This window comes from Myotis davidii, unplaced genomic scaffold, assembly GCF_000327345.1.
Source record: "Myotis davidii unplaced genomic scaffold, ASM32734v1 scaffold115, whole genome shotgun sequence".
In the NCBI taxonomy this organism is placed as follows: domain Eukaryota; kingdom Metazoa; phylum Chordata; class Mammalia; order Chiroptera; family Vespertilionidae; genus Myotis; species Myotis davidii.
In genome coordinates, this window is record NW_006291010.1 from 3,533,720 (window position 1) to 3,544,925 (window position 11,206).

At 43.7% G+C, this 11,206-nt stretch overlaps 1 protein-coding gene across 1 annotated transcript in view; it reads left to right on the plus strand.

The window, feature by feature from the left end:
• FNDC3B (fibronectin type III domain containing 3B) overlaps positions 1-11,206 on the plus strand; it is a 269,959-nt gene that overhangs the window by 192,860 nt on the left and 65,893 nt on the right. The window lies entirely within an intron of this gene.

Here is an 11,206-nt window from a genome sequence, read left to right on the forward strand (position 1 = left end):
ATTCTCACCTACCATAGGCCTTTTGCCAACACAGAAACCCTTTTACTTTCTATGGCATAATATTCACCTTCTAGAAAAACTCTGTAAAGTACCCCTGGGAAACGGGATAATTGAAAGAACACCGTGATGAGGAGATGTGGATTCCATTCCAAGCTTTCAGCCAGGTCATTTGACTTCTCTGGTCCTCAGCCCTTCAGTTTATGTGTACTTTTTTTAAAAATACATTTTTATTGATTTCAGAGAGGAGGGGAAAGGGAGAGAGAGAAACATCAATGATGAGAGTCATTGATCGGTTGCCTCTTGCATGCCCCACACTGGGGATCAAGCCTGAAACCTGGGCACATGCCCTAACTGGGAATTGAACCGTGACCTCTGGGTTCATAGGTAGATGCTCACCACTGACCCACGCCAGCCTGGTAATTTATGTATACTTATATCATTTATGCTTCTAAAACCTGGTTAGTGGGATTGTACCTTCTGACAAGAGAATATTTTGGGATCCTTTTCACTGCTGTTGGTCTGTTTATTCATCATTCCAGCATTTATGGAGCATACCTCTCAGTTCATATACATGGCATATGAATACTATTCACTGTTGTATTGGGGATCTATGATGTTGGAAAGATACTGTCCTTATTTGGATAGCTGAAAAAGCTAATGTCATGCTATCCTTCTATACTTTTGAACAGATACAAAGAAACAGACTTAGACTCATGCTTCTCAAATTGTTCTATCCATTAGCTTCTTTTTATAACTCCCTCATGTTCTGTCTCCTTAAAAAGATTAAAAAATGGAATCATTGGGTTTCCTGGCAATGAGGAGAGTACAAGTAATGGTAACTAGTTCATTCCTGCCCATTCGATCATTTCAGAAGTCAAGTTTCTGGTAGTCTGTGCTTCTAAAATTCTCAGCTAAGTTGGTGACCAGCAGGTCTGAAGGCAGGTGTGGCCCTAATGAGGAACAGAAACAGAACCTTTATAGCACAGGAGAACGCCGGTACACCACCTCTCATAAACCCGTTGCCATTAATGGCAAACCACTGTTCTGTAGAATTCACTTGGAAGTCACTCTCTGAGTTCTTCAATTAATAAAAACTGCTTTTGTCTATTAATAATTGTAACTAGGCAATCCCCCAGTTTTTAACCAATGTGGGAAGTCACTGTGACTATGAGATGGTAATGAGCAACTAAAAATGGAATGCACAGGTGTCCTTGGCTTGTCTGCATTGGCCACCAGTTTCCGTTTTCCCCTGAAACAGATCAGTTTTCATAACTTGCAAAGGTGTGGCCTTTGCTTGCCATGTCCCTGCACTGTGCGGACTAGGATGAGGTGTAGTGTGTAGAGCCTTGGAGCCTGCAGTCTGGCCTTAAAATCTTGAAGATCTTCAGCCTCTGTTTGCTGCTCCAGGAGACCCCATTATGAGCAGCAAAAGAGGAGGCCATTTTCAAGGCCGTTTTCTACTTGACTGTTGAGAGTCATCATTGCCTTTCCGTTTCTTTCTGCTGACAATATGCCCCTGCCCCAAGTTTAATCTAGTACATGACATCGTTACTCTGAAGGCTGGCAGAAAGCAGGTCTGAAACCTTGTGATGGTTTCTTTCTCCTGCCAGATTGGATTATTGCACCTGGTGCTAATTTACAAACAATCAACAAAAACACTTTTATGAATTGAGTTTTAGTTTAATCCAGAATTATGAGTAGGATAAGAGTTTCTTACTATTTTAACAGCAAAACAATGCTTAGATGCTAGAGTTAGAGAGATAGTGCTTACAGCTCACTCTCCCATGGACCTCCCTGAGCTGTTCTCTGTGACCTACCATCCCCTCCGGCCATTCGAACTCAGCCTTCTGTTGCCTCTCTGCTGGATGACATGTAGAGGTGGGAGTTTTTCTCCAAAAGGAGCTAAGGGGGAGGCTTGAGGATATAGAGGCCTCTAGGGTAGGGATGGGCTTTTATGAACAAGAATCATGAACCTCTGCATAGATTTACACATAAAGCCTGCGTGGTCTGGTTTAAGGGATAGTGATCTGGCCTTTTCCTTGAAAACTTGAATAAAAGTCAAGGAACAGAATTTCACAGTCAAATAGGAACTTTTTTCCATTTTAGAAAACATAAATTCCATAAAGGAAGTATTTATGGAAACTTAATTCGTTGTGAGTTCTACTCCTAAGACATTGTTTTAAATCGTGCTGTGCAGAATACTAACTGCAGCTAGTTACTCAGCAAATGCTGGTCTCCTGAGGTCTTGCTGTGAATCTCTGGCGTGGATTCATAGCAATAAGATGTATCAACAATGTGGTGTTCGCCTAAAGAGATATGGATTTGTAGTCTCTGTTTTGTCTCTAACTAGTCAAGCAAGTAATTTAACCCCCAAGCCTCAGCATCTCCACCTGAAAAATTATGTCATTTGTCACGGAGGTGAGTAAAGATTGAATGAGAGTCAGTGTAATGAATATTTCACGTCACCTAAGCACAAGTTGAGACCTGGGGTAGAAAAAAAGTCTACAATTAGAAGGACTGAATGAAAGGAATGGGACATTCTTCTGTTGGGAATTTGATCAGGAACCATGAGATTAATGTCTCTGGTTTGCACTAAACAAAAACGGGTGTCGGCGCTATATATAGATGTTCATTGACACTAGCTTAGTTTCTGGACGAGACCTGTAGGGAGCGTACGAAAGAACCAGAAAAACAGCTTCATGGGAATGTACTAGTGGAGTTCCCAAGAATCGTCCTCATGTGTGACTCAGCTAGCCCAGAAAGCAATTCTTTCTGGTGCTTTCCTGGTGACGAATGAGCCGACACAGCGGTAAAACAGTGGACTGAGAATAAATAAATACTATAGAAATCGAGGGTGTATAATATGAAATAAAAAGAGCAGAAAAGGCCAGCAGCAGGTAGAGCCCATATGCCACCAGTGCGTCAGCAAGCCCGTGGTGCCCAGTGGTCCTGCTGCAGAAACCTCTGTGGCAACCCCAGGCTGTCCCTTCCTGGACATCTAGTTCAGGAGGAGCCACCTTAGCTCATTTTAAGAATTGAGCTAGCCCATAGGAGGTACTGTGCTAACTAGTTTATTAATCAGATACCTTTAACTTAGGTAGTGACTAGTTAGTATGGATCATCTTTCGGAACTATATTCACTTCATCCAAGTGAATTTGCAATGGCTTTTCAAGTTAGACAGCAGCCGTCCCTGGGAGAGCCTGGAGTGCCAGGAGGCAGCCTGACACTGGGGCTCAGGGTTGAGGAGAGCCTCCCTGAGACCACGCAGCTGACGCTCTGTCTGAGGTGCCATGTGGCCTTACGTGGCCTTACATGGCATATGGTGAATATATATGTCAGGCCCGTGGAGAAAACCAGGAAGGCCCATTCCCCAACCCATCCCCAGTGCCGGGGGTCGTTTGGCACACTGTCCATCAGAATCCGTCTTTCACACAGTGCCTCAAACCGAACCAGTACTTGGCACAGTAGCTTTGTTTTGTCACATCACAAACCATCACTGCCACGTCTGAGAGTGCTTTCAGAGAACCGGGTGAATAGCTTCCCCGTGTAGGTCCTGCCGAAGGAAGCTAGACAAGAAGGACTGTAACTCTGTGAGGTCCATAGGTGCCAAAGGCAGCACTGAGTTCAAAGGAGCCGTCTCTCTCAGGGACCTCAGCCCCAGTCATCTGCACACCTAAAGCAGATTCTCTACCTGCTTTTTATCGCAGGACAGAGTTATGTGATTGGGCAGCAGAATGTGTGGGGAGCTTCCGGCTGAGTTATGCATACCCATCTTGGTCCTCATGTTTGTTGTGCTTGTTGGCTGCCAGATGGAAGGCAGCAGCCTGGGCTTGGCTAGATGATGGGCTGAGCCATCCAGCTCTCGGTTCACTTGTGACTAGTCCAGGCTGCCTGTTCCAACATCGCCACCTTGCTCCTCCTTTCCCTTCACTGGGACAGTCAACACATTGATCTTATCAAAGCAGTGACATCTGATGCACCCATATATGCAGAGATATAAAGGAAAGGGCCTGGTCATCCTTGCCTATTTCAGGTAGCTAAACCTCTCTCACTAATAGGAAAGACTAGCCTGCTAGGGGATAAAATGAATACAGTGCTTACGTAGGAGCCTGCGACCACAGACTTATCCCACCCCCTTTTCTTACCTTTAAAAGCTCCTCTGTGCCAGAGTGCTCAGTAAAATGAAAGAGGCATCACAGAAGAGAGTGAGATTTGGCACAGGGAACCTTCAAATCCCCCCAGATGTGGAGTGTCTCCGCCTCCCTGTTATGAACCCTTCTTCTATATGGTTATGCTGCACATACATGCTCTTTTATTTCTCAAGCCAACATTTATCTTTGATGTTGCCTAGGGTCGGCCAGTGCTGGAACAACTTCTAAATATAGACGTCCTAGCAGACTAAATCTTCGAGCCTGGCAGTAGTTCAGTTGGCCAGTAAGCCTTATTTTTTATGTGATTTATCTTTGCCGTTTCTGACAGGTTGAACTATGCCTGTTACAGAGTGCCCAGCCCAGAATCACTCAGCCCCTGTCTGGACCCAGCAGCCATAGGCCACACAGCACATGACAACTGATCATCAAATTCATGTAACTCATTTAGCAGACAGTTATCAAGCCTGGTCAGAGCAGATCGAGAAGACAGCAGGCATGGCTGTGAAAGAACCTGTAAGAGGAGGAGGTCAATGGGAAGAAAACATCAGGAAGAGTAGAGTGGCAAAGGGAGCCTGTTCACCATCAGTTCTGGTGCCCTGGTGTCGGCCATTCTCATGTTCTTGTGCCAAAAAGAGGAACAGGAAGGATCATTTCCAGTCTGTTAATTTGAAGTAAATTGAAAATATCAGCCAACCTCATCTATTACTGCCAGTTTGGGCAATGCCAGCATCCAGGGTCATAGTGCCAGGGTAATTGGAAATGTTAGCCAGAGCAGCCACATTCCCTGCAGTCTAGAGAATGACTCCTGGCAGGAAAACACTGTGGCCTGAATTAATTGGAGTGTGTGTGAGTTACATGTTAGAATTGGCCATGGATGCATTAATTCCTTAACAGGAAAACAACCCATTTAATTGATTCATCTTCCCAAGTACTGAGGACAGCTTTATAAAGATAAATAAGTTAATAAAAAGAAAAAGACTTGAAAAAAATTGTTTTCAGTCTTTCAGTTACTTAGTTCTACAAATTAACAGTTACTTTTAAACATTTTAAACAAAAGATGAATCAATGGTCACATTTTTTTATCTTCTACAAAAATAATTGTTGGAATCTCTTCAGAGAGGCCTTACGTTGTGGGATGGTTTTGAGGGAAAAGGCCTGTGCTAAGTGCATGTGGAAAATAGAAGCCTTTATTTGGGCACACGGTAAACATTTGTGTGCTGGCTTGCACGCACACTTCCGCTCCCAACCTCCTGATCATTTGTAGTGCAGGAGGAATTTATAAAAGTTTACTGGGAACTTCATACTATACACATATATGGACATCAAGATAAAAGAATGTAATATTGCATAACAAGTTACCCTGAAACTTAATGGCTTAGTGCAGCCACCTCCTTATGCTCCTGAATTAGGGAGGGAATTTGGACAGGGCACTGGGGGAATGGCCTGTCTAGGTTCCTCAATCGCTGGAGCATCAGCCGGGAGGGCTCACCGAGATTCAGATCTTCTGCTTGGGTCTTCACTCACAAGTCTAGTGGCCACTCGTGGCATTGGGAGGCCCTCACAGCATGGCAGCCAGGAGGGAGTCAGAATCGCTAAAGTTAATGCTGCAGGGAAAAGACAGAAGCTTCACCTTTCAGATCCAGCCTTGGAAGTCACACAGCTGCATGTTCTCTCAGTCATGAGTGAGTCACAGCACACCCACATGAAGGGAAAGGCCTGTAGGTTTGGCTCCTCAATGGTCAGGAATCAAAGAATTTTGGGACGTGTCTAAAATCACCACCATGTGGCATAAGGCTTCTCTCGACTCTCTTAGTCATGAGAAACCGTTAATAAATATTTTTCCTTTATCTTTATATAGCACATATGGTGTGTTTGAGTAACTATGAGGTCATGAACTTTGAAAGTACAACATAACTCTTTTCCTGCTTCTGCTTCTTTTTCTGAGTGTTCTGGCAGAGGGAAAAGGAAGACATGTGTACCCAGAAATTCATGGGTGGATGGGACTCATACCCTGTACCCAGTGTGGCTCCACCTCAGGGACACTGCTCTGCCCAGTTAACAGATGGAGAGGTCACTACCTGCTCCCTCAGTGGTAAGGAGAGGGAGCCCATGAGGCAAGCTGGACTCCTGCAAATTAATGCCTCCACCTCCACCTCCGTTGTTGCACTGGGAAGTAGGGGATGTGTCCTACTCCTTTGGATGACCCACAGGACTTCAGCAAACTATTTTTTTTGGAGGGGGGGCAGAGAAAATAAGAAATATGCTATAATTTTATGTAATAGCTATTTTTAAACTATAGATTAGAAAATAATGGAAAATTATTCAAGTAGATCATTAAAGAGCAGAAAGTAAAATAGAAAAATAGAGTGTATGTCCCTCAAAATATTTAAACCCTTTTATATTTATAACTTAATTCCAAATATCATTTTAAACAATGAAGTAATGTTTACAAGGTTAATATCTTTGTCCCTGTGGTTATTAACACATCTTGAAAAATGTTTCCAAGAGTGAGTCATTCTCGGCTGTGCAGCCACATAAGTGTATTTCACATACTCCTCCAGCTTCCTTCCCTCACCCCTGCCTTTCCAAGACTGACAAAAAGTTGGAGGTGGTTAACATTCTTCAGAATTTAGCAGGAACTTTGTTGGATCCAGAAGAACATCTGGATTCATTGTTATTAGACTTGTAACCAAATTCATGGCCCTTCTCGGAAGGGAGTGAGGATGAGGATGGAGCAGCAGAGAGGCAGGTGCTGACAGTGGGTAATTTTCTAAGTGTTACCAGGCTGGGCTTCCCCACAAAGGTGGTGAATCTAGAACTGAAAGGAGGCCTTGCCCAGCAAGGATCAGGTAAATGAGATGTCCAACCTAGTCCAGGTGAACTCTGTGGGGAATAGAGTGCAGTTCGTAGGCACGGGCCGCCCGACACGTGCTATTGGGAATGAAGAATCAGCCGGTCCATGGGGTCTAGAATGTAGAAGACATGCGAGGTGTTTTTGTCCAATAGTAAGAAAGAGGAGATCGAGGCAAAACTGGGGAGCTCCGGACTGGGGAAGGACTGGTCTGGTATATTGTGTGCACACCAGCCAGTTTGCTGGCATATCCAGTGCTTTCCTGGAGAGCAATTTTGACTGGAAGTAGAGGACATGTGCCCTGGGCCCTGGTTGGAAAGCAGTTCCATTTGTCTCAAGGCCCGGGTGCTGAACTGGTGCTCTCGGGCCCGGTCTGGGTGTGGGATGACAGTAGGTTAACAAGAACCATAAATTCAGTCGTGTGAGAAGAGGAACACTTAACTGAAGAAAGTCATGCTTCACCTCACCCTAAATTAAGTGCTGTTTATCAACACACGGTTGATTTGTACTTCAAGATTTCTTCACATTCTCATGAAGATTAGCTTTGTCCTGGGATGAACTTAATGTGTGCCTGGGGATGCCCAACATTTGAAGTGGAAACAAGGCAGGGAACCCTGACAGTTGGCCTTTGTGGCGTGTGGACACTGGCAGGGGAAAGTGGGGCCAGAACAAGGCTAGGCATCCCATGGCTCATGTCAGATGTAGCCCAGTGGCTAGGGCCACTCCAGCATGCTCACAGGTGTGGGCTTGAAGCCTCCGCTCCCCTTTCTCAATGGGGGTGAAGTTTTCTTCCCTTCCCCAGGAGCACAGGAACTCAGGTGTTCGTCTTAGACAGATCTGACCCTGATTGCTCCCCTGCTGCAAACCTCATCTCCCAAGGTACCGAGAACCAGGGTGCTGCTGGGCAGCCAGGCTCCACTCTTCCCTGTGGACCAGCCAACTCCCGGGCCTTTTGAGACCCTATCCGTCACTCTCCTCTGTGGGTGGGACACACCACAAGTGGCCTAGCAGCAGCGGTTCACCAGGACAAGGCTTGAACCACAGATATAACTGCTTCCTATGTTTGGCCAGACTATTGATGACAGCAAGCCTAAAAACTGTCAGATTACCCATTTCTTCTTTTTTTCAAATATATTTTTATTGATTTCAGAGAGGGAGAGGGAGAGATAGGAACATCAAAGATGAGAGAGAATCATTGATCTGCTGCCTCCTGCACACCAGTACGGACCCAGCCCGCAACCTGGGCATGTGCCCTGATTGGGAATCTAACCGTGACCTCCAAGTTCATAAGTCAATGCTCAACCACTGAGCAAAATCAGCTGGGCTGATTATCCATTTCTCTCTTTTTTTAAAATATATTTTTTATTGAGCCCTAGCTGGTTTGGCTAAGTGGATAGAGAATCGGCCTGTGGAGTGAAGGATCCTAGGTTCGATTCTGGTCAAGGATACATTCTGGGGTTGTGGGCTCCATCCTCAGTAGGATATACCATATATATATATACATATACACACATACATATATATACACACACACATACATATATATTATCTTTGTGTTGATTTCAGAGAGGAAGGGAGAGGAAGAGAGAGATAGAAACATCAATGATGAGAGAGAATCATTGAGCGGCTGCATCCTGCATAGCACATACTGGGGATGGAGTCCGCAATCCCGGCATGTGCCCTTGACCAGAATCAAACCTGAGACCCTTCATTCCACAGTCCGATGCTCTATTCACTGAGCCAAACCAGCTAGGGCTGGTTTCCCATTTCTATTAGGATCATGTTTTAGTGGGAAACTTTGCACAAGGATGATGTTAAATTATTAAAAAGTAAGTTTTCTTTCCAAGTAAAGCTAGTATATCTCAGTAATCCTGTGTAGCTTAAATTAGATTTTATTAGAGCAGGGATCATGGCACAGTTTATAATCTCTCAGAATCATCAGGAAGTTATTATTTGCCATTTATAAAACTTCACTGACATTAACAGCATGGTCATTTTCAATTTTGATAAACAGTGACTAAACATTTATGTTATTATTCCTATCAGTTTGTTTGAATCTTTCAATCTTCTAAAGCATTATCTTTTTTTAAAAAAAAATCCTATGTATTTCTGTCAACAAGAAGTAGATAATACTTTATTTATAAATGCTGTTCGCAACCTGGGCTTCCTCTTGGTTTACAAGCAGATTCTCAACATCACCTGTACCTTGAACTTGTACTTCAATGCCTACGCCCCGGAGCTGTTCGTGGGAGACACCGCCCGGGTGATTCGTAAGCCATCAGATAGCTTCTCCGTCCTCATTTGCTTACTTCTCAGCTGTCGATTACTGTGCCCTGCAATGACTTTTATGAATGTTTTTTTCTTTCCAGGTAGCCCTTTTAAAATAATCTCCATAGCATACATGAATATTTTACTCAAAGCTTCTTTCATGTCTGAAATATTTTAACCTACTTTCCATTGTGTTTGCTTTATTCTCAGTGACTTCTAAAAATTCACCAGTAGGCCTTCTTTAACTCTGTGACCTATTTGTTTCTAAAACCTGATTCTAAGATTTCTGCAAATCTGGGTCTTTTCTCGTGTTTTTAAGGACTGTGCACGTAACACATCTTGGAAGGTAGTAAGATGGAAAATTTGGCATGCTTTGTCTAAACAAGGTGGAGTTTATTTAGCAGTTGTTCCTGATACTGAAGTAGAAATTGAAAATAAAAATGTTCGAAACATAGGAAATGTCTTAAAGGTCACAGAATGCCTCCCTCGTCCCCGTTCTTTAGTGAGCTCCTTTAAAAGAAGTCTAGTTCCCATCAGTGATGCCTCCCCACTCTTTTTTTCTCATTTAAATCACAGACAGCCTGGTTTTCACCATATTAAAGCAAATCAACCTAGTAAGGCACAGACTGACTTTTATTTACTGGCTGTAGTTCTAAGCACCAGAAATGGGCAAAGGAGTCCAAACAAAGAAATAGGAAAAATGAGGCATTGAAGGGGAGCCAGCTTTGGGTTTGGAAAGGATGAGGCTTCCGTGGCGGCAGGATGTGCCTTTCTTGCTCTGTTTACTTTGAGCTCAGAAATAGAGGAGAAAGAAGGTAGATCACGCTACAGCCTGAAAGGGATACAAAACATACCAGGGCATAGAGTGTAATCAGACACTGGATGTAGTTATGCAAATGTATGTAGAATAAATCGTCTGCAGCAGCCTTAATACTCAAGGTTAAAGTAAGCAGAATGGCACAGTGACTTTACTCAATAGCAGTGGGAAAATGCTATGCTTTGCTGTTTGCACCCGAATGTATGTTGAACCCTGATCAAATAAGCTTCGGATCTTGAAGACTAATCGGACTTCTCTCCCTCCCTGGGGTGACACCGGATTGCTCTGGATGGGGAGGGGAGAGGGTTAGTTGGAGGATGAATAGAGCATGGTTGTTTTAGTCTCTTCACCCTAGTGACGCTTCAAGCTAGCTGTGTGTTTATTTTATTTTTAATTAAACTATACCTGGAATGTGTTTTAATGGTAAGAATTTGGAGGCCTACTTAAAGGAAGGAAATGCTTGAATTTGCTTAGGAGAAAAATGTGCTTTCTTCTTTCTTTATAGAATAAATTGAGAACTTCAAACATATTTCTGAGGGCCCGGGGCACAACCATCTGATTAGAATGCTAAGATACATTCAGCGTTAGCAGGTGGTTTTCTTTGCAAGAACATAGATAAAATACTGTGGATTATGGCTATGAAATATTTGTTCTAGCAAACTGCTGATGTGAGTATTTCATGCCTTGGAGCATGGCACACCACAGTTAAGGTTTTGTGTGTTTTTCTTACTCACTGGTCTATTAAGAGAACCCACTGAAGTGTTTTCTTTTCACTTCAAGGAATTTGAAGCATCATGTAAGGCTAGGAAGGCATTGAAAACGTATTTCCAGCCTCATAAGACACTGAAGAGTAGCTGTAATACATATAAATGAATTCGGCCAATGTCCTAAGTACTTATCAGACATTCATCTCACCTCTGCAAGCATTGATTGAGCTCCCAGGTTGTCCAAAGCACTGTTATGAGAAAAGCAGATATGGACGAGATGGTTCAAAGGCATGTGACCAGTAGTTAGAAATCAGTGAGCAGGGAGCTCACCATCGCTGGAATGTGACTGTGTGGAGGCTGGTGGCTGCTGCGAGGCTGGAGAGGAGAGGAGAGGAGGACCTGGGGCGGGGG